Source organism: Manis javanica, chromosome 3, assembly GCF_040802235.1.
Source record: "Manis javanica isolate MJ-LG chromosome 3, MJ_LKY, whole genome shotgun sequence".
Taxonomy (NCBI): Eukaryota; Metazoa; Chordata; class Mammalia; order Pholidota; family Manidae; genus Manis; species Manis javanica.
The window spans coordinates 170,599,773-170,624,318 of NC_133158.1; the positions used below are offsets into that span (position 1 = coordinate 170,599,773).

Consider the following 24,546-nt stretch of genomic DNA (forward strand, 5'->3'; position numbering starts at 1 on the left):
CACATTAGAAAAAGAAAAACTGGACTAAGGAATGACCAATCACTAATTTAATTTGCTAAGTGACCTCTTCTCCTATAAAATGCATTATGACTTCCCAGCCCTACCACGGAGAACACTCAGTGTGCATACTACCTGATTTAAATTGCAGGTGTTTAGGATACCCAATGAATAGCCAATGAAAGAAATTGCTAGCTCCTTTTAAAAATAAGCAACACTCAGTTAAATGGTTCTGGAAGCCCATAAAAGTGTGCCAAAATACCTCCTTCAATGTAGAGCACTCATTAATTTTTCTTTCTGGGTAAATACTCAAGCTAAAATGATACATTTGACTACACGTGCCATCATAAAAGCTTACCTAGGCAGCCACTTGCATATTCCACACCACAGAACTGCACACCTACTTGAAACCCTGTTGCCTTGGAATTATTCTAGACTTTAAGCTCCAAGGAAACAAGGACACTCTTCTTTACTACCACCTACTGTCATAGCATATACACAATTGAACTTAATAGATGCTCTATGAAAAGAAAAGCCAGTCCTTTCCACCCATTTAATGTGCTGCCTTATTTAGATGATGCTGCAAACACTTGATCAGTCAGGCCGAACAGGTTTTAAATATTGTTGTGATTTTTAAGAATGAGATGTGTTAATTGTACAAACATTCAAACTACACAGCAAAATACCAAGACAAAAATAAAAATCACTTGGAAAAAAACACTGCTAGGGTTTTACTGAATATTCTTTGTGTGTTCACATACATACATATATTTATGAACAATTTTACATAAATGGGCTCATATTATTCATGTTGGTCTGTGATCAGAATTGTTTTAACTTACTAATATATCATGGATATCCTCCCATAAAAAAAATTTTTTTAACTGCCATGTTCTTTTTAAAGGCTCTATAGCATTCCACAATAGACATTTACCATTATTTAATAACAAGTCTCATACTAATGGATATTTAGGTTATTTCTAGTTTTTTCTTCCCAAACACATAACTGCATTGGGAATCTGTATGCATGCATCTTGTAACAGCTGTGCAATTGTTCTCTCTAGAAAAATTCTGGAAGCTGAAAGGTTATAATAACACAAACCTAAGCAACTAGAGTACTGCTCCAGAGGTCCCCACCCTTGCCAACACCAGTACATGCAACTTTATACTCACTGCCAATGTTTTTCTACTTCCATGTTAGAGATATTGACATGAACATGCTTTAAAAATGTTTCAATCACATCTTTGAATCTTGTTTACAGTGACTGCCATCATAGAAGTTTTTAATTGTAAAACTTAGCAATTTTTTTAAGTTTGATTTTCATGATATATATGGAAAGATTCCATCATTTCAAACTTTTAAAAATCATCAGTATTTTCTGCTAGTATCATTATTCTTAACTTTCCTGTTATCAGAAACCCCTTTGATAATCTGACAATACCACAATCATCCAGAAAAATACCCTTAAGTATTAAAAACTACAATTTCACAGAGAATCCATTAACTACATGTTTGATCTTGTTTAATCACATTTTCTGTAAATGTTATGTTTCTCTACAAACTAATGTGGAATGATAAAACATGTCTCTATCATAGGACTATCTATCCAAGCACGATACAGAAAACCCACTATATCTACAGGTTAAGCGGGCTCCCTTCTAGTATCTCCCTTCTTAAGGATTCCACTCCCACTGCTTTGCTCCTCTTCCCATGCGTACTCCATGAATAATTTGTGAATAAAACTGTAAAGAGAAATTATCTTTAGCTTTTGCCTTGGAATTTCTGGATAAGCCCACATATGTAAAGAGGTTTGAACACAACAGGATGTCTTTCCATTCTACCTTCTGGGCTCATTTCAGAAAACCTCTGAAGTTTATTCTGAAACTACAAATTTTTAATTACAGTTACTACTTGCTCATTACTCATCTTTTGGCCACTCTCAATTTCTATAAATCTCACCACTCTATAAGACAAGGCTTCAAATGCAACTCCAATGAGTTAGGGGAATTGGAAAAACTCAAAATTTATAAAAGACATAAATGATCACAGTACAGAGACCTAACAAGGGAACCAATAACTACAAGGAGAAAAGGTACAAAACTACTGTACACTGCTTATAAACATCAAGCAAGAAACTTATATAATGTGTTCTCATTATCAAAATGTAAGAAGTACATTATCAAAATGTAAGCTATTCACATGATAGCTAAGTCATGGGACCCAAAGAAATTGAAGATCACAGTACTTTAGCAATGGTATTTTCACAGCATTCTCACAAAATTCATTCCAGGGCAGGATAGTAATCTGGGTTACAGACTAAGCTCTGCTACACATGAGCTACTGACCAGCCTTGGGCAAGTCACTTCTCTTCTCTGGGCTGATAAACCTCAGATAAATACCAAATCATCACTAGCCTCCTTGGGCCCTAAGGCAGTTCCCCATCATGGGCCTTGGTGCCTCTAGCTCTCATCAGGCTTTTAATGGTTTGTCTGAAGTCTATCCTCTCCCCTTGATAGTATGTTTCATGTCTGTTCTCACCTCAGATACCCTGCACCTTACACAGTACCTGGTACAGAAGTGAGATAATAATAAGAAATAATAAAATCAGTAAATGCATGATCACAAAATTAGATGGTAAACCAGATGACCTCTAGGGTATGCTTAGACGTTAATGTATTAAGAGCATTTCTTCCTCTTGAATTTTATAAATGTTCATGTTCAATTAGCTTAAAATATTTATGGATCACCTAATTTGAATGGAGTGTTCTGCTTGGTCTACAGGGAGAAAAAGGGTGGCCAAGGATATATGAGAACTAGGTCCTGTCCCTGACCTTCAAAGAAATGGATCTGGTTAGGAAAAAAAATGCATTAAACAACTAGGACAAAAGATCAGAACAACTTTAAAGAAAACAATGACTTCACAAGTGTGATGGAGAACTCAAAAGACAGTTAAGTAATCTGAGTAGGACGAGCTGGGATGATGCTCAGTTAGGAGTACACTACACAGAGGTATTCACTCCTCTGCAGCCACACAGCCAATTTTAGTGGTACCTAATGGAAAAGAACCTAGGCTTCTTCCATCTTCTGGTAATGGAGGGGAAAGAAAGCCCCTAAGTCAAAAGTGGGGCTCATATTCCTTTGACTGCAGGCTCTTCTCAACTCCTGCCATGTGCCTCCCATAGCACAGGCAATACAAAGAATGCAAGAGAGGTAGATGGTATGGTCCATCTGATTGTGGTGACAAGTAATTGAAGGGAAAAAATTCCTGTAAGTAACAAGGTCTCACAGTCCAAAAAGCGTGGCCTCAAACTGTAACACCCAAAGCAGCAAAGCTAGGTGAACAGGGAGACCTGGAGCAGATCTGTGAAACACGGCTTGGCCACTGGCACCTCTCTGTCTTTCTTTGGGCCTCTTGCCCCATTGGGTGCATTCCTCCCCCATCATTTCTACCCTGGGAAGAGGGCTGATAGGCATAAGAGAGTAGCTACTACACTTAGCTACCTGCATTGCAACCAGACAAAAGCCTGGAAGGGAACCCCAGGCCAACCAGATTTGGCAAAAAAGACATGTCTGACTAGGCAGTGATTCTGAGGGTGGAGCAAGGGGTGACTGGAAGAAGAGCAAGATACAAGACCTTCTTCCTTCCTTAGGAGCAAACCCTCTGAGGAGCTTCCTTGGCAGGGCCCAATCCCATCAGCAATTCTTCCTGAGTTCTGAGGGAACAGGGAGAGCTCACAGGGGTAGAGCTCTGATTAGCCCACAGGGTAGGAAATTGAGAGCTTTATTTAAAAGTGAAGGTGAAAAAAAAAAATAGTGAAGGTGAAGTAGGATATCTGACGTAACACAAGTCAACATAACAGCCATATATTTGAGCCTCTGCATATCTCTGTTTCCATTTGCTTTTCTTATCCTGGTGCCCATAATTTTAAAATAAAAAAAATTCAAAATCAATAGTTTAAAAAAAATCCAACTTGCTCAGAAGCTGTATTTCTTGCTTCCTCCAACTACGAATGTTTCTGTGAGGAAGGACAGACACATGGCTGAGGCCCTGGTGTTTACCCCACCAACCCTTCAGAAGGATGAACAGGCAACTTAGTGCAAAGCAGTCTCATAGTTTGTTACCACCTCCCTTTCTCTTCCATGACAACACTCAAACGCGGGCACTCCTGCCATCACATTCATGGAATATGAACATTGGGCAGCTCCTGCTGCCTGCCTGTAAAACATCTCTACTCAAAGAAGTTACACTAGATAACCTTTCTGATTATGAACAACAACAAAATGTATCTTAACTGTTCTACAAAAGAGGTGTGGGGAAAATTGAAGTTCCTATGGCCAGGATCCTACCCAAAAGAGCAATCTGGGAGGAACAATACATTGCAATGGATCCTTTCACACACCAAATATTCCCATGAAAATTTAGGTAAAAATGTCTGAGGTAAAAAGAGACTAAACCATAAAATGTAGACAACTGGTAAGGGTACGGTTAGAAACACACGAATAACCAAAGAATCCAGAACTCACACAATTGTACTTAAGTCTCTCACCATTAAACTCAGGAGAAAAAAAAGAGATAAAATTAATTCAATGAGAATCACATTTATATCAAATTACAGCCCATGCAAATAACTCTAAAAAAAGATCCAACTAGAAACAAAATGCAAGCACTTACAATATTCTTACCTTGGGTAGAAAATATTTTAAATTATTTTGTGTTTGAGACAATAAGGAAAATGGCAAAAGGGAAAAAGACTGAGAAGGGGCAGGAGGAATTAGGTTTTATGAAACCAAAATGTATAGCTCTAACATATAGCTGAAATCATTTGAGTAAGAGGTAAAGACCCATAATTGAAATAGCATAAACAAAGAAACACCGATATGCTTTAGGCTCTGTAGTCAAGAAGGGCAGAGCTGCCAGGAGAGCATCACCATTGTTTGAGAACACTGGCAGGTTTATTCATTAAACATATAATACTTGAGAATCAACACAGGGCAGTCTGCTTAAACGAACTCCAAGGGTTTGTCCAAGCAATCCTGTTAATGTCATGTTGTATTTTATTAAATGATGTTCAGAATGAAAAGCCTGTTGCTTGGGCCTTGGAAAACTTTGTATTAAAAAGACATACCATAGGCTTAAAGATGGTGGCATTGAGAAGTGAGAAAGTTACCTCCTCCCAAAACCACATATAGTATGAAAACTAATCATGAAAGAGCAACAGGAAAGAAGGCTATGCTAGACTGCATACACCTGGGGAAAATAACAGACCTCAAGGAAAAGGGTAAAGTACCAAAGCTGTGATCTGGAGGGATCCAAGCCCTTTGCCCACCACAGCTCACCAGAGGGAGAAAGAGAAACGGAGCAGGGAGGGAGTGGAGGCCTAGGACTGCTGAACACCCAGCCCTGGAGATCTGCTTTGGGAGCACGAACCTACATTGCATGGTGCTCTGGAAACTGCTGGGTTGGAAAGCTAAGACAGGTGGAATACTTGGAGAGAATGAGATCCCAGGAACTTGCAGAAAACAGGTATCCACAACTGGTTGCTCTGGGACAAAAGAAAGGTGGTCAAGTCACTTCTCTTCCTAACAGTGAGAGAGCTGCTAAAGGGGCTAGGATTGCACAGAGCTTGCAGCTGAGGAGAAAGGACAGGTGGACAAAATTGTCCAAGCACACTCTGCCCAGCAGGTTGAGGACTTTCAGGAGCTTCAGGTGCTCCATCCCCCTGACTAGCAACACAGCTACAAGGACCCCCACCATGATACACAGCCTTCTGCTCGTTCCTCCTGGCTGGCACTGGCTTACAAACCAGCTGCCCCCACCACTACATCAGGCCAGCCAGAAGGGGGCCCCATCTACGGGAGCTACAAGTGCATAGCACAGAGGCTTCTCCCTGGGTGCTTGGCCCATTGGCCCTGGCAGTGGAGGCAGGCACTATAGCAGGAAAGCAGGAAAGAGCTCTTTCCTCCCAAGAGGAACCAGCGCCATTCATGTGGACCCCTGCCATCACTCCAGGGGCCAAGCAGCTCCAGAGATTAGCTCTTGGGCACTAGACGGTGCCATATAAATATATGAAATGTCAAAAGAACCTGGTTCAAACTAAAAGCCCACAAACACCAGAAAAAAGGTCAAGGGAAACTGAACTCATCAATCATCCAGAAAGAGATTTCAAAATAAAAATCATTAACATGCTCCTGAAGGTACAGAAAAATACTCAAGAACTCAGGAATGAATTCAAGAATGAGACACCAACTTTGAAAAATATGGTTACCTGAAATGAAACATACAATGGAGGGATTTAAAAGCAGACTACATGAAGTACAGGAGATGGTAAATGAAACAGAAATTTGAGAACAGGAATACAAAGAAGCTGAGACACAAAAGGAAAAAGGATCTCTAAGAATGAAAGAGCATTGAGAGAACTGTGTGACCAATCCAAATGGAACAATATTCACATTACAAGGGTACCAGAAGACAAGATAGAGAAAAAGGGATAGAAAGAATCTTTAAGGAGGTAATTGCTGAAAAGTTCCCCAAGCTGGGGAACAAGATAGTCTCTAAAGCCATGGAGGTGCACAGATCTCCCAATACAGGGGACCCAAGGAAGACAACACCAAGACATAAAATTAAAATGGCAAATATCAAAGACAGGACAGACAATTAAAAGCAGCCAGAGAGACAAAAAAGATCACATATGATGGAAAACCCATCAGGCTATCATCAGATTTCTCAGCAGAAACCTTACAGGCCACAAGGGAGTGGCATGACATATTTAATGAAATGAAACAGAAGGGCCTTGAACCAAGAATACTCTACCCGGGAAGATTATAACTTAAATTTGAAGGAGGGATTAAACAATTTTCAGATAAGCAAAAGCTGAGGGAATTCACTTCTAACAAACTGTCTCTACAGTGTATTTTGGAGGGACTGCTATAGAGGGAAGTGTTCCTAAGGCAAAATAGCTGTCACCACAGGAAATAAAACCACAGTAAAGAAAGTAGACAAATTAATTACTAAGAAAACGGAAAATCAAATGAACTAATGCCAAAGCCAGTAAAGGGACAAAGAGTACAGAACATGACACCTAATATATAAAGAATGGAGGAGAAGGAAAAAAAAGAACATTTAGGTTGTGTTTGTAATAGCATACTAAGTGACTTAGGTTAGTCTGTTAGATAGCAAAGAAGTTACCCTTGAACCTGTGGTAACCATGAATCTAAAGCCTGCAATGGCAATAAGTACATACCTATCGATAATCACCCTAAATGTAAATGGTCCGAATGCACCAATCAAAAGACATAGAGTCACAGAATGGAAAAAAGAACAAGACCCATTTGCATGCTGCCTACAAGAGACTCACTTCAAACCCAAAGACATACACTGATTGAAAGTAAAGGGATGGAAAAAGATATTCATGCAACTAATACAGAGAACAAAGCAGGAGTTGGCAGTACTTGAATCAGACAAAATAGACTTCAGAACAAAAACAGCAACAAGAGACAAAGAAGGACATTACATAATGATAAAAGGGTCAGTCCAACAAGAGGATATAACTATTATAAATATCTATGTACCCAACACAGGATTGCCTACATATGTGAAACAAATACTAACAGAATTAAAGAGGGAAATAGAACAAAATGCATTCATTTTAGGAGAATTCAACACACCACTCACTCCAAAGGACAGATCAAGCAGACAGAGAACAAGTAAGGAGACAGAGGCACTGAAAACGTATTAGAACAGATGGACCTAACAGACATCTACAGATCACTCCATCCAAAAGCAACAGGATACATATTCTTGTCAAGTGCACATGGAACATTTTCAAGAATAGATCATATACTATACTGAGCTTCAGTAAATTCAAAAAGAATGAAATTGGGCCAACCAGTTTCTCAGAAAGCAATGGTATTGAAACTAGAAATAGAAATAAATTACACAAAGAAAACGAAAAAGACCACAAACACAAGGAGGCTTAATAACATGATCCTAAATAATCAAAGGATCAATGATCAAATAAAAACAGAGATCAAGCAATATATGGAGACAAATGACAACAATAATTCAACACCACAAAAATCTGTGGGACGCAGCAAACACCATGTTAAGAGGTAAGTATATTGCAATACAGGCCTACCTCAGGAAAAAAGAACAATCCCGTATGAACAGTCTAAACTCACAATTAACTAAACTAGGAAAAGAAGAAAAAATAAGGCCCAAAGTCAGTAGAAGGAGGGACATAATAAAGATTAGAGCAGAAATAAATAAAATCAAGAAGAATAAAACAATACAAAGAATCAATGAAAGCAGGAGATGGTTCTTCGAGAAAATAAACAAAATAGGCAAAACCCTAGCCAGACTTATCAAGAAAAAAAGAGTCTACATACATAAACAGAATCACAAATGAGAAAGGAAAAATCACCATAGACACCAAAGAAATACAAAGAATTATGAGAGAATACTAAGAAAAATTATATGATAACAAACTGGATAACCTAGAAGAAATGGACAACTTTCTAGAAAAGTACAACCATCCAAGGCTGACCCAGGAAGAAACAGAAAATCTGAACAAACCAATTACCAGCAAGGAAATTGAATTGGTAATCAAAAAACTACATAAGAACAAAACTACTGGACCAGATGGTATCACTGCTGAATTTTATCAAACATTGAGTGAAGACCTAATACCCATCCTCCTTATAGTTTTCCAAAAAGTAGAAGAGTAGGGAATACTCTCAAACTCATTCTACAAAGCCAGCATCATTCAACACCAAAACCAGACAAAGATACCACAAAAAAAGAAAATAACAGACAAATATCCCTAATGAATATAGATGCAAAAATACTCAACAAAATATTAGCAAACTGAATTCAAAAATACATCAAAAAGATAATCTATCATGAACAAGTAGGATGTATTCCAGGGATGTATGGATAGTACAATGTTCAAAAATCCATCAACATCATACACCACATCAACAAAAAGGAGGACAAAAACCATATGATCATCTCCATAGATGCTGAAAAACCATTCTACAAAATTCAACATCCATTCACGATAAAAACTCTCAACAAAATGGGCATAGAGGGCAAGTACCTCAACATAATAAAGGCCATATATGACAAACCCACTGCCAATATCATACTTAACAGCAAGAAGATGAAAGCTTTTCCTTTAAGATTGGGAACAAGACAAGGATGCTCACTCTCCCCACTTCTATTCAACATAGTTCTGGAGGTGCTAGCCATGGCAATCAGACAACACAAAGAAATAAAAGGCATCCATATTGGCAAGAAACAACTTAAACTCTCACTATTTGCAGGTGACATAACATTGTACACAAAAAACTGTAAAGAATTCACCCCAAAACTTATAGATCTAATATATGAATTCAGCAAAGTTGCAGGATACAAAATTAATGCACAGAAACCTGTTGCTTTCCTATATGCTAACAATGAACTAGCAGAAAGAGAAATCAGGAAAACAATTCCATTCACAATTGCATCAAAAAGAACAAAATACCTAGGAATAAACTTAACCAAGAAAGTGAAAGGATTATATCCTGAAAACTACAAGACACTCTTAAGAGAAATTAAAGAAGACACCAATTAATGGAAATATATCCTATGGTCATGGGTAAGAAGAATTAATATTGTCAACATGGCCATTCTGCCTAAAGCAATCTACAGATTCAATGCAATTCCTATCAAAATACTGATAGTATTCTTCAATGAATTAGAACGAATAGTTCTAAAATTCATATGGAACCACAAAAAACCCCAAATAGCCATAACAATCCTTAGAAGGAAGAATAAAGTGGGGGGATTATGCTCTGCAACTTCAAGCTCTACTACAAAGCCACAGTAATCAAGACAATTTGGTACTAGCACAAGAAGAAGACCATTGATCAATAGAATAGAGAGTCCAGATATGAACCCAAGCATATCTGATCAATTAATATAAGATAAAGGAGCTATGAACATACAATGGGGAGATGACAGCCTCTTCAACACTTGGTGTTGGCAAAACTGGACAGCTACATGTAAGAGAATGAAACTGGATTATTGTCTAACCCCATACACAAAAGTAAACTCAAAATGGATCAAAGACCTGAATGTAAGTCATAAAACCATACAACTCTTAGAAGAAAACATGGGCAAAAATCTCGAGTATAAACATGAGCAACTTTTTCCTAAATGCCTCTCCTCGGGCAACAGAAAGAAAAGCAAAAATGAACAAATGGGACTACATCAAGCCAGAAAGTATAGTGAAGGACACCATCAGTAGAACAAAAAATCATCCTACAGTATGGGAGAATATATTCATAAATGACATATCTGATAAGAAGTTAACATCCAAAATATATAAAGAGTTCACATGCCTTAACACCTAAAAAGCAAATAACCCGATTAAGAAATGGACAGAGGATCTAACAGACATTTCTCCAAAGAAGAAATTCAGATGGCCAACAGGCAATGAAAAGCAGCTCCACATCGCTAATCATCAGAGAAATGCAAATTAAAAGCAGAATGAGATATTACCTCACATCAGTTAGGATGGCCAAAATCCAAACAACAAGGAACAACAAATGCTGGCGAGGATATGGAGAAATAGGAACACTCCTACACTGTTGGTGGGCATATAAATTAGTTCAACCATTGTGGAAAGCAATATGGAGGTTCTTTGAAATACTAAAAATAGAAATACCATTTGACCCAAGAATTCCACTCCTAGGAATTTGGAAAACAAGATCCCTGATTCAAAAAGACATATGCACCCCTATGTTTATTGCAGCACTATTTATAATAGCCAAGACATGGAAGCAACCTAAGTGTATGTCAGCAAATGAATGGATAAAGATGTAGTACATATACACAATGGAATAGTATTCAGCCATAAGAAGAAAACAAATCCTACCATTTGCTACAACATGGATGGAGCTAGAGGGTATTATGCTCAGTGAAGTAAGCCAGGTGGAGAAAGACAAGTACTAAATGATTTCACTCATCTGTGGAGTATAACAAAGCAAAAACTGAAGGAACAAAACAGCAGCAGACTCACAGAACACAAGAATGGACTAGCAGTTACCAAAAGGAAAGGGGTTGGGGAGGGTGGGTGGGGAGGGAGGGAGAAGGGGATTAAGGGGTATTATGATTAGCACACATAATATAGGGGGCACAGGGAAGACAGTGCAGCACAGAGAAGACAAGTAGTAACTCAATAGCATTTTACTATGCTGATGGACAGTGAGTGTAATAGGGCACTTGATAGTAGGGGGGAATGTAGTAATCACAATGTTGCTCATCTGAAACCTTCATAAGATTGTATATCAATGATACCTTAAAAAAATAAAAAATACAACTCCTTATTTCCCAATCAGTGAGGCCAGCAATTTCCCTACAACTCTGCACTAGAATGTGGTCAGCCTTCTCAGAGTAGATTCAGGCTTTCTCACAATTGCTACTAAACATATAAGCTTTGCAAACAATCTTCCAATAACCCACAAATACTGTTTATATTCATTCTAGGAGTTAAGAATTCAGGGTTTTTCTACTGTAGAGATCTGATGTTCTGTCTTTCAGTCTAGCCCACCCCTGCTCCCTCAAGAGAAACTTCCAGGGCCACATCCTCACTGAGGGAAGCAGCCCCAGGCAGCAGATGTTTGGACCAAGAGAGAGCATCACTACCCCAAAGACTGTCTTGTGTAAGAGCATTGACCAATAGGAATGATAGTCACTACAGAGCCATCATTCTCCTTTTCTTCTTGGTCCTTAGAGTTAGGCTGTCGGGACAAAAAGCGGACAGTAGGAACACAAGGACATGAGAAGAGAAGCCAAAATGGAAATGCTGGGCCATGTGAATGGATGAGAAGTGTAACACAGTCTAACCAACCACCGTTAGTGCTAATACATCGTAGAGTCGCAACAGACTGGGAACAAACAACCCCGCCCTGAGTGAGGTTCCATCTTCATTCAGTATGGCCAGACTATGGCACTTTCTCATCCTTAAAAGGCCCTGGGATTCTCCCCAACTTGCCACTATGATACTCTGTTTTCTTTCTCACACATCCTTACTTAAGCCTTGTATTTCTTAAGGTAACTTGAATGAGTTTGTTTTGGTGATCAAAGATGTTTATTTGGGCCCCACAGTAAGATGTTCAAAGTGTTCCTTTTCTCTTCACTATGAAATAATCTCAAGATCTCCCATCAGACAGCCTATATAAACATAATACCACAAATTTAGGGTCTACTTTGCCAATATTTGCAATTACAGAGAAAAGAAATGGCTGGCAAAGCCTATGTCCCTTAGACTGCCTTTAAATTGCCTTTGTTGCATTTTTTCCCCTCCCAATAGCTTCCTGCCACATGTAGAACACAATTTACTTCCACGTGAGTCACAAATGAAAACCCAGCATCCCGTGGGAGCTTTAGTAGCCTCTCCACCCCTTGTGACATTGACAGATACACTGTTGTAACTTCTGGTTTGAATTCAAGGCTCAGGGGCCAAGTTCTGCATCGGTAAAACCTGACTCTTCCGGTCCTTACAGAATAAAACTGGCTTCCAAAGAAATTGCAGCACTAGGAAAAGGTCAGGTCATATACAAAATGAATGTACCAGCTCCTGAAAGGACCTGCACTTTTCCCAACTCTAATTACTACTTCCTCCCAATAAAAAGACACCACCCATCTCCCTAGCAGATACTGATTCTCAATCGCAGGTACTGGGAAATGTGGGAGGACATGTTGGTTGGCTCAATGACTTGGTTAGAGTAATATGGGCCTTTAGTGATCAGGGATGCTAAACATTCTATAGTGAACAGGAAAAGTCCACACGATGATGTACCTTTCTATCAAAATGCTGACAGCACTGCCCTGAGAAACACTGAACCCCTTCTAACATTCAAGAGACAAGAGCAGGAAAGAAAGGCCAACTGAAGAGAGGAGGGCAGTATGAGAACAAGCAGTGCACTCCATCAGAAGTGAACAGCCAGGTATGCTGTCCAGCAGTCAATCTCCATGACTGATCCACGCCATGTACACCTCCCTCCTCTCACCTCCAGCAATACTCAGGTGACACAAACCCTTTATGCTCATTCCTTCTACCTTGGATCTCAGGCTTAGTTAGATTTAAATTACATCTTTTAAAAATTGTCTTTATTTCCACATCTTTTCAATTTTATCTAATTATGATACTTTCTGAGCAATATTGGTAATACTAATAGATTATATTAACTGAAAATTCTTCCATGTTGCTAAAGGGCTTAATTACTACATTTGCAGTCTAATATGTCTGTTGGAAAACTTGCCTTCGAGCCTAATTCTACAGAAGATTACTCCCTCAGAAGTTAAGCTTATGAATTAATACCTTCTTATGAAACACTTTTCTGAGCCATGCTGGGGCTTGGCAGAAGAGGAGGTGAAAAGTCTCTTGCCACCTCTCCCCGACTCTTTGTTAAGCTCTGAGAGGGATCAAAGAGACATCTTGCACAAGCAAGTTTCACCACTGAGGGTCAGCACATGGAGAGAGCAAATGCAAAGAGACAGCTCAACAGCCTTGGATGAAAGGGTAAATATTTTAGAAGCAGTGCACTAGATTGTCAGAGCGCCATGGCATTTCCTGCCACAGACAGGTGCCACAGCAAGGTAGAAAGTTCAGCAAGACACACTCAGACTGAAAAGCTCCCCAGGATGGAGAAGTCCAAAAAACAATTGTTTTAAATGAGGTGAGGTCTTGTTAGGAGAGTACATTACCACTACCAACGTGGGTTTCCAACAAACCCAGTCCTTACAGACTAAAGCAGTGCTGCCCAACAGAACTTCCTGTGGTTATGGACATGCTCTGTCTTTCTGTCTGTCCAGGATGACAGCCACTGTCCACATATGGCTGAGAGCACTTGAAACGTGGCTAGTACAAATGAAGAACTGAATTTCTAATTCTCTGAAAGAAATTTAAATAAAATAGATACATGTGGCTAGTGGCTACAGTATTTGACAGGGAAGAAAAAGGCTGAAATCATGGTTTGGGGAAATGATCTACCATAAGAATGTCTTATATATCTTCTGGCCACCTGAAACATACTTTCCCAGTGCCCTCCCCACCATAAACATACAGACAATTCACAAGCATCAGCAACCAGGAGAGCAGAGCTTCTCAAACTCTGGCATCCATCAGAATTACCTGGAGGTCTTGTTAAACCAGCTCAGCCCCATTCCTGGAGATTCAGACTCAGGAGGTCTGAACACTTGGACAAGGACTCAGTGGTTCTGCATCCAGCCCAGGGCTGCACTGAGCAGCACTAGAATAGGAACTCTGCACACACCAGCCGCCCTCTAGCAGAGTGGGGTTTCTTGCATGTGTCCCCGCTCTGCTACACTGAAGTGTGCTTTCCTTCAGGGTGCATAGACTCCCTCTCAAACAGTCTCACAAGTTTTGTTTAAAGCCTATCACAATAATGTATGACACGACATAAACAAGGCTAACTGCCTTGGATGGCCTCTCCATACTTTAGACCCAAGAGAGAGCACATTTGTTGTAAATTTTCTGAATGTGTTGAGTAATTACAGGGAGCAGAAACACAGCAAGGCTAAACTCAAACCTGCCAGGACAGTTTACATCTAATCCCTGCAATGGCACCTTAGAGTCAAACTGAGACTTTCTATGAAAATAATGAAATTTCTTCAGGTCTAGGTCTACTTCTTTATGTCCTTTGGTCTAATTACACGTGAGTTGTTTCACCATTAAGAGACCACATACAAGCAATCTCCTTGACTGCTCTTCTGAACAGCCTTCCTTCTACCTCCTTCACTCTCTCCTTTAAGCCTTCATTCAGAACATACTATTGCAATGAACTAGAACATGACACCTTCAAATAAAACCAGAATCCAGTACTATTCATTATTTCTCATCCCAATAACTCCTTGCCCTTCTTCAAACTCCAAATGTTCCCCAGTTATTGCCTTCACAAGAATTAAACATGACCCTTGGGTCCCAGAAACTTGGGGAGACAGGTATTGTTTCCTAGCATCTACAGAGCCCCCAGGTAGTCACACAGTACTACATACATCACTTCCTTAAGCTATGAGCTATTAATGCTGTGCCTGCTATTTACAGGTAGGGAAACTAGCAAAATGAGGCTAAATGATTAAAATACACTCAGAAGCATTAAAATACAGTCTGAAACTCAGAGCAAGTTTAAATCACTGTGTCCCTTCAGCAGTGGTTCTCAACCAGGGGCAATTTTTCCCTCCAGGTGACACCTGACCATGTTTGGAGACATTTCTGATTGTCATGATTGTGGGGGAAGTGCTACTGGCATCTCATGGGTGGAGGCAAGGATGAGGATGTTGCTAAACCTGGTGCACCACACAGGACAGCCCCCATCACAAAGAACTGCCAGGCTCAGAATACCCAGAGTGCCAAGAATGAGAATACTGGCTCCTCTCGCATCTCTCGTATGCTTTTCTTTGGCCCCCTAATCAATAGTTAAAGAATGGCTTCCTCTATAATTTGATCCTTTCCAGCATTTACATAAACATGTCAGTCAAGTGCTATTTCTGGCACACTATACTTCTTAGTTGCTTTTAAAAAAGATCAATGAAAGCCACAAAGGAAAATAAGGAAAGCTAGCAAAGTCCACTTCCTCTCCTTTAATGAGAAAACCTAGCAAAGACCAGGTCCTGAGCTATGGTCTGTGTGTCTGGCTGCTCACCTGGACTCCAGTTGTTGGTATGTTTTGCAATTGCCTTTTCTCTGCTTTGCTCATCACTAAGTATGTGTTTCATTTGGGAGCAGTAAAGATGTATGCTTATGGAAATCTCCAGAGATCTACAGCCCCTAAATGTCTATTTTGTTCAGTAAATTGTACTCATTACCGAGCCATGTGAGGCAGCAAAGAACATCAGCTTTTCTAAGTGCCCTCTGTCTGAGCCTGGGTGATGGGACATTTTTTGGCAAGGGCTCCACAGTGCTGAAATGAGCTGCTTAAAATAACCCTCTATGCTGTTTTTCAGCTGAGCACTTCAAAAAAAAAACCACAAAGCACCTTTTGTCCCTCTTTCCCAACCATCTTTTCACTTTCCTCAGATTTGCATTAATTATAATTTTCTTTTCAAGCAGTCTGGTTTTAGTTTAAGCTCTAGAAGCTAGACAGCTCAGAAAGGTCCTGTCCACCCATCCTTCCTGGACCTCCACCAGTACTCCAAGAAAAGTACTACATCAAACAGTGATCGTCTCCTTCTGGTCTCAAAAATCTTCAGCACAAATGAAAATCTAAAGTCAGCTTTGATTACAGTGCTCCCACTGCCCATATCCATTGCACTAGGGACTGCACATAGCTGAGTGAATGGACATGTGACATCTAGTGACACTGGATAAAATAAAGGAACAGGCAGAACCACATGCTTGCTAGTACTGTTATGCACCAAAGCAGGAATCATCAACTCTCTGGCAAGCTGTTTCTTTCCTGGAAGAAGGGGAATGCTAGAGAGGGGAATACGAGCCAGTGGAGTTAACAAGATGATACGGCTACCAGGAAAAGGCAATCAGGCTTGCTTCCCATCTCTAAAATGCAGATCTTTCAGGAAAACCCAACTACTCCTCCCATGTAAATCACATCCCATACAAATTCATTAAAAGTTTCTGTATTGAGATATTTCCATGCAGACTCTATCCCATTGCACTGATCATAGTTTTCTCTTCATAATTGTTAATTTGCATGCTGTCTGTGAGTTGAATCACTAAAGGCTTCGGGAACCTTTCACAGAGAGGGCACCCCACTGCAATGACTCCAAGAGGCTGGTAAGACAAGAGCCTCTATGACATAGTAAAACCAGAAAATCAATGGTAGAGAATGCCTTTGACTTACCCTGGAGTAGAGGGTGTGAGAACCTTCGAACACACTTACATCCTCACGACCCATCAGCTCTGCTGCTTTTCACCACTCACTCACCTCTGCATGTTGAACCACGGCTGATCAATCACCAACTGCCAAGATGAGAAATGAGTGAATGCATTAGGCCAAATGATCCACAACTTCAAGTCCCAAGCCACAGCTCAAGAGAACCTGTGACAGTAGACTAAGTGCTCAACACAAACACAAACCCATATTGGGTATTGAGTGGCTCAAGCTCAATACAAGTTTATATCTGGTTCCTGTATCCACACTGAACGGTGAACAGGTCAGTCAGGTCCTCCCTGATGCAGTGACCCAGGCACCCCAGCTGACAAAGTCCTGTTATCTTTAGAACAGTTTCCCTAGGAGTCTTCTCCATTCTAGCAAGCTAGGAGCAGAAAACAGCATGGAGGAACTCACACAGACATTCTGTTTCTGCAGTTTTTTCCTAGAAGTGGATCACACACTTTCCCACTTCCACTCACATTCAGTTGGCTAGAACTCTATTGTACAGCCACACCTAAGCGCATGGGCTGCTGGGCACCTAGCTGTTATCATCATACAAAGCTGGGTCCAGCCCAACCAATATGACAGCATTAGTTTTAGAGAATGGAGTCCTGAGTGAGACCCTGGCACAGTAACCTCGGCTTAGTTACATAACAACTGCATTTTGGTGTCCTGGGTTCCTTAGCTGTAAAGTACTCTGCGTCCCTGACAGGGTCAATGTGAGACTAAAAATGAGACACAGCAGCACTTCTCAGACTTTAATATGCATGCATAGCACCTGGGCATCTTGATAAAATGCAAATTTCAATCCAGTAGGTCCTGAGCAAGGCCTCAGATTCTGCATTTCTAACAAGCTCCCAGATGATACTAATGCTGCTATTCTCTGACCACACCTTAAGAAAAGAGATAACGAATTAGAGAATATTTTAGTAAACCACAAAGTAACTTGCAGATACAAAGAATGACCCCGGCACTGACTATCTGGCCATAAGTTAATTTCCAACTAGCCAGCATTTTTAGGTTATGTTTCGGCTAGGTGCCAGACAGGATTTCATAGAGTCAAGGGATTTTGGAAATGGAAAGAATTTAAGTGATCGCTATTCTCTTATGTTCCAGACAAGGAAACAGACTCAAGAGAAGTCAATGATGCCCCTCAAATCTCACAATAACTCAGTAGGGTGCTGGGATTAGAATGTAGAAATTTGACTTTTTCTTTTATTACATAAATTCAATTGACAGCTTCCTGATGAAGGATAATCTTCATTCTTCTGCTAAAGCAAGAATATTACTCTGGTCCATAATACTCAAAAAGGTACCAGAAGGTGGCATTCACCAGCTTGGGTGACCCTTTTACCAAAGGTAGGCAAGGTGTCACAGATCACCATCAGATTTTCAAGCAGATATTCTTAAAAAATGTAGTGACCTCCACCAAAGTTATGGCTCAAATTTCAAAACATGACCTGAACACAAAATAACTTTTGTATACTTCCTAGCAAAAACAAGAATCTTTATTTTCAGTATATAAAACTGTAAGGCACTCTTATTTGGAAACAATTTTAACAAGACAATTGAGGTTTCAAATTCAAAAGGGAAATAAAATAATTAGCTAAGAAGGACAAGCAGCAGTTTCTGTGGTAAAGCCTGGGGACAAATAAAGGGACGTTAACTTTTTTTAAATCTCTACATGTAACTTATTTTACATCTCTGAGATCATGGTGAGTCCTAGGAGCTTACAGAATATGCAACACAGGACCTCAGAAGTAGCAGACAGGAGTCAAAAACTCGAAGTCATGTCAGAAATGCACTGACTCTCTGGAAATCTGGCAGACTGGATAAGGGAGCCCTTTTAGTATGCATGTTATCTCCAATAAAGCAATGTGACTTTGCAAGTGTCTTGTAAGAGTCAGAGGGAGTACTTACTGAACATGGAATGATAACTGGAAATCAATACTTGCATATCCATTATTAATTTAAGATGGGCAAAACGCTATTAGTGTCTTCATTTAGTGAACAACTTTAAGCATTTTAATAAAGGTAAAATGTTCTAAGAACATCTATAGGTTTATTTCTATACTCCATCCCATAATCCTCTTCCATCATAGTGTCTTTATATCCTTAAAAATTCTCCCACCCTGGCAGTTTCCCACAACCTGCTCTAGATTCTGGAATTTTTACCCTATTTTTGTGTCATGGATCTGTCTGGCAGTCTGTTGAAGGCTCAGGACCTCCTTCACAGAAATGTATTGAATGTATAAGATAAAATATGTAAGATTATAAAGGGCATATACATGGAAATACTCTTCACACAGCCCTCAAAGTTCCATGGACCTAACGAAAGAACATCTGATTGGACAGCGACTCTTCTAGGATGATCAGAGTTTTTCCTCATAGGAAATAGTATGCAGAAAAGTTTTAAAAACCCAAAAATGCACAGGAAAGAAACCTGCTCAGGATCAGTCAGTAAAGAAAAGAAAGCAAAAAGAAGCCTGACCTTGACTTTCTGCCCAAACTCCATGCTATTCATGCTGTGGCTTTAAAATCCTACATTAAGAAATTAATTAGAGAATTTTCTTGGCTCCAGCCCTGTAGACACAGCAACTTCTGTGTCTGGATGGCAGGTGAAGAAAGGCAGCAGTGGAGAAGAAAAGATTAAGAGCAGTCCAAGCGTAAGTCCTAGTTCTCTAACTAGATCTCTGCCACTAACTAGCTCTGTTAGCTTGGTCAAGATGCTTAGCTCTGAATTGAAATTCCCTGTATAAAACTAAAAAAAATTCCCTGTCCATTAAAATTTTAAAAATGAGTTAAAACATCTCCTAGGGTTTTTTCCAACTCTCAATTACTAGGATTCTAAGACAATGCACAATCACTTCTCTGGGAAGAAATATTATTGAGATTTCTTTTTGCCCTAGGCTCACAGTATGAAAATACCTTCTGATGAGACCTTGTCAGAGGCTTTCAAAATACCTTATGAGAATCACCTAGTTAGAGAATTTTAGAGTTGGAAGGGATTGTAAGAGAAATGTACTACCTCAGCAATTTCAGGGACCAGGCTAGAAAACAGGTTCAGAAAGAAAGGCAAAGAGCTTCTCTTGAGGTCACATAAAGAGGCAATGTTAATGGGCTGTTGTGACTACTGCCATCAGCACCAGCAGGATTTTAAGATTCTCAGCAGTAAAGATTCTCAGTAGTAAAAACTAGCTCATCAGTTCACTTGAAGAGAGACAGAAATAAACCTCAAATAAGCTGAGCCATGAAATGGGAACCGCATGAGGAAGCAGGTGACCTGGGTAATGACACCCAGAGGCAGCGTCCTTTACCTCCAGCAGAGTCAAAACTTGAGGCCCGCATACACACTATAATCTCACTGGAAACAGCACCCACCTCCCTCAAATATCATGGTACAAAATCTACCTCAAAACAACAATCAATAACAGAGAACAGCTATTTCAAAAGAAGGGAATGGATGAATGAACCCTAGCTAATTAGGTCAACAAACCAAAGTTCAAGATTTGGATTAATACAATCTTGAAAGGACAGCATTAGCTAAGAAAATCTCAATATACTTGTTGGGAATTTTCCGTTTTTAGAAGAACTGATTAAAAATAACTTTGAGTCACTTTCTGTGGACAGCCCTAAAGTACAGTAATTACTTAACTAGCATTATTTTTCCTAATACTTTCACCACTATCTTCAGAGCATGTAATTATTGGATACTGATCAGGTTTAAAAGTCATACTTATATTCCACAGCCCCATCCATGTCTAGGCTAGATTTAGATACAAAGAATTAGAAACTATGAAGTTGGGAATTTCGATTACATGATTTCAACCTTATGTTCAATTAACCAACAACATATACGCTGAGTACTTTCAAAACCTGTGCTATATGCTTGTCGGTTTACCCTCTTGCCTTCTCCCTTACACACAGCAAGCAAAGGAGTCACAACCATTCCTCAATCCCCACAACACATATTATTCCTACCTTAGATAAACAGTTCTGGATTTTAGAACTTTTTTCCTTTTTTTTTTCAGATTCTCTTTGGGAGCTGACACAGCCTTTCAAAGTCTTCTAGACTAGAGGTTATACACCGCTGGTTGGCCAGCTCCTTAGTTCATCTCCTCCAGGAATTCCCAGAAACAGCAGCGCCATCTACCGGTAGGGAGGGCACAACTTGTTTTCTGGAAGCCTGTGGCTGACATGAGCGAAGGACCTGAAAGAATGGCAGCCTAGATGTCTGTCTTTATGAGCTTTTCTTTTGTACAGCATAACACAAGCATAATTGATGCTTACAACCTGACACATGTAACCTCCACAGGAGTCTCAGTCATGAAGGACAAGCCCTCTGGAAACCATATAAAGCCCAGCCAGGCTAACCAATAATGAGACAGCTCTGTCTGGAAATGCCTCCTGAAGGCTCCAAAGGCAAGCAGCAGAGAGAGCCCCACTAAATAAAACATTTCCTGACCCTTTTTCCCCAGTGCTTCTCTGTCTGAAGATCTCTTGCTTGTCCCCCTCTATCTTGTTAATGTTGTGGCAATGTTATCCCCTTCTATCTTACAGCATGTGTCCTAGGCAAGGTGCTCAATGTGAAGGCTCTTATATTTACACAATGTGACACAGACCCTGCTCAAAGGACACTACTGCTTTGGCATGCAGGTCGAGCTCCAATCTCTCTCATTCACTCCCCATCCTCTGTGTCCCTGACCCAGGGGACAGAAATGACAGAAAGGAAGTGGTTTTGTCATTGCTTTGGAAACAACCCTAGTGGGCTTTTATTGAATCAAAAAATAAAATCTTGTCCTGTAGGTCACTGAGGTACATTGCTCCCCTCACAGTGAACTGAGCCTGCCAATATTCCTCTTTTCCCTTGGGTAACCTAATAAGTGTTTCTCACTCGACCTTTCAAAACCCCTGCCTCCCTTCCACAGGCTAAACATAAACACTGTATGCCCTCTGTGTAGTTTACATTAACAAAAATGACATTTTTCTCTCTAAATATCAAAACATATGCCTTTTCAAACTGTATCACTTACCCCAACCCTCAGATTCGTTCGTCCCATACCACCAAAAAAAAGATTGACAGTTTTAAATTGTTCCCACTAATTCGCTTCAAGCTCCAATATAGCAGATTACAACCACTACTTCACTTTACTAGGGTCGTTTGTTATATTCCCAAAAAGCTTTGCAGTAACTTTTACTTTCATTCACCTCAGAAAACCACAAGTAGATTTGTTGCAGCTGATAACTGTTAGCTCTGAATCTCCCTAACAAATTTAAATAAGAGTTCCCTTTCCGACTTGCTTTAACTTGCCAAATTAATTGGTTTCTTAGCAAACGTAGGCATTTCACAGGCATGAAGTGTTTCTTAGATGTTTGAAAAATTATGCTGTTTCCTAAAGAAACAAAACTTTGTATGTGGAAGATAAGAGTAATAAAAGGGCCTTGAAGTGGTACAAGATGTTTCAGAGAAATCAGGTAGAAATTCTTACCCATTTGATACCAGAATACCTTCTAAATGGATTACAGTAAAACTCCAGAATACAGTAAAATCTTTGTAGTGATGGTTGAATCATTTCTTAACAGGGAGACTACCAGATTCATTTAACAAATTAGTTAACCACAGGAAAACTGAAGTGATTTCTATATTTCATTATAAGATGTACATTATGCCCTTGCTATTTTGCAGATCTGGGGAAATGGAGAAGAGGCAGGGGATGCCTTACACACAGGCCCCTTTTCAAGTATGACTTAAAGGAGACATACCCTCCTGCCACACCACAAACATACACACAGCTTCAGCCCAGAAAAAACTCGGTTTATAGAGACCACCACCCCCAGTCCCCCAACAAAATTTCTATCTTCTTGAAAAGAATCTTAATACAATGGTCGGGTCTGCAGTTCACTGCAGACATTTCCCTCACAATTTACCAATCAGTTTCACTGGACCTGTAATTCCTCAGTGTAGCCTCTCATTTAGACTGCTCCACCAGTGCCCAGCTGCTTTTAAGACATTTTTTTCCCATCTCTTAACGAACCTCTGGATTCCTTAGACAAGCTGAAAGCGTTCAATTTCGTCTTAACTTTGGGGTGAGAGCTCGCGGCCAGGCCCAGGGCAGCTTTCTACGGGGAGCATCGGGGGTCGGCCCGGCGGTCATGCCCCCACCCCCGCCCGCACAGCTGCGCGAGGAATTCGGCTTCTCTCGCCGCCGGATCAGTTCGAATCCCGTGGCTTGGCCAAAGTGACACTACATTTTTCTCTTCGTCCCCACATGACAGGTCCTGCTGCATTAAAGCCATCATCTGCCGGGTCCCAGCCCAGGTCCGGCGCTGTGACGCCCCCGCCCCACCACCCTCACGTTTACCTGGGGAGGGGGCCCGACGTCAGCATCCCCGGGGCGGGAAACAAAGGCGCAGGCGAGGCTGCGAGCTAGGCAACTCCCCCCCCCGGCAGACCCGTCTCCGGAGGACGGGGAGGTGCATTCAGGGGTAGGAAAGGGGAAACCGAGGCACCGAGGGGGGCGGCTGAGCCCGGGTCGGCATCCTCCCAGAGGCGGGTCTCCGTGACTGGCAGCCCCCCACCCAGCCCGCCCTCCCTGGCTCGTCAGCACATGGCCGCGGGACAAGGAGGCCGCCCCGCGGCGGCGCTTACCTCTGGAGAGGCGCTCCGGCTCCCTCCGACGGCTCGGGAGAAAGCCCCGCCGCTCGCGCACGCGCACTCGCGTTCTCGTGCCTCTCGCCCCCACGCGCGCCCCTCCGACAGGGCGCTGGTCCGCCCCGGCCCTGTCCGTCAGCATCCGTGAGAGCCAATCCGGTCGCACGGGAGGACGAGAGCGGTCACGTGGTATGGCCAGCCAATCACCAATATGCCCTGAGCAACACCCGCTCCGATGTCCCTGGAGGTTCGGTTGCTACCCAGCCCAGCCGGTGGGAGTAGGCACAGAGGCTGAGTGGGGCTCGATTGCTGAATGACTACATCAGTTCATACCTCGAATTCTAAATATGAATCGGAATCACCTGGGTGTCTTGCTACAAGGCGGATTCTAATCCAGGAAGTCTAGGAGGGGAACCTGAGAGTCTGCCTTTCCCACATGACGATGATCATCACCGTAAAATCTTGCTACCCAGAGCACCTGTCAGAAAATGATAGTTGTAGCCCCTGCTCCATGTTATCTGAAAGTTCTCTGTGACTAAACATGGGTATTCTGGTGGCACTCACCGTTTGGGCATTGGCTGAAGGAAAGTGTGTTTAATTCCCACATCACCTACCCTTGGTCTATGTAGCAGCAACCTATGCCTGTTTGGTGGTTGGAGTGTGGCACCTAGAAGTGGGGACTGAATGTTTCTTATAAACAACACTGTCTACATTCATCCTAATTTATTGAACACTCATGTCTGAGTGGCACTGTGCTACACTCTTGGCAGGAGAAGTGACATAAGTGGTTTCTGCTTTCTGGAAGTGTACAATGTCATAGAACTACGCAGGTAGTCTCAGGAAGAAGCATATGGGGAAAACATGAAGGGAGCTAATGGTTTCAATCTTGGACAATTCAGGCGTAAGCCAGAGAGTTTGTAAAGTAACCTACCTCAGGGATCTTAAAAATTGTCCACATATCTTTGTCAAGAATTCCAGAATCTGGACATCAGGAAGCTCG

At 41.0% G+C, this 24,546-nt stretch overlaps 1 protein-coding gene across 18 annotated transcripts in view; it reads right to left on the reverse strand.

Annotated features, from left to right (window-relative positions):
- LOC118973262 (transmembrane protein 108-like) overlaps positions 1–23,699 on the reverse strand; it is a 362,127-nt gene extending 338,428 nt beyond the window's left edge. For 8 of the 18 annotated variants that reach the window (XM_073232372.1, XM_073232368.1, XM_073232373.1 and 5 more), the window contains exons 1-2: positions 23,544–23,694; positions 16,862–16,980 (exon numbers count right to left, since the gene is read on the reverse strand). The gene's annotated coding sequence lies outside the window, so the exon portion shown is untranslated. Of the gene's footprint in view, positions 1–16,861; positions 16,981–23,543 lie in introns of all 18 variants that reach the window. The other 10 variants (XM_073232375.1, XM_073232374.1, XM_073232378.1 and 7 more) reach the window with 4 other exon arrangements.
- Between the last annotated feature and the right edge of the window lie 847 nt (positions 23,700–24,546).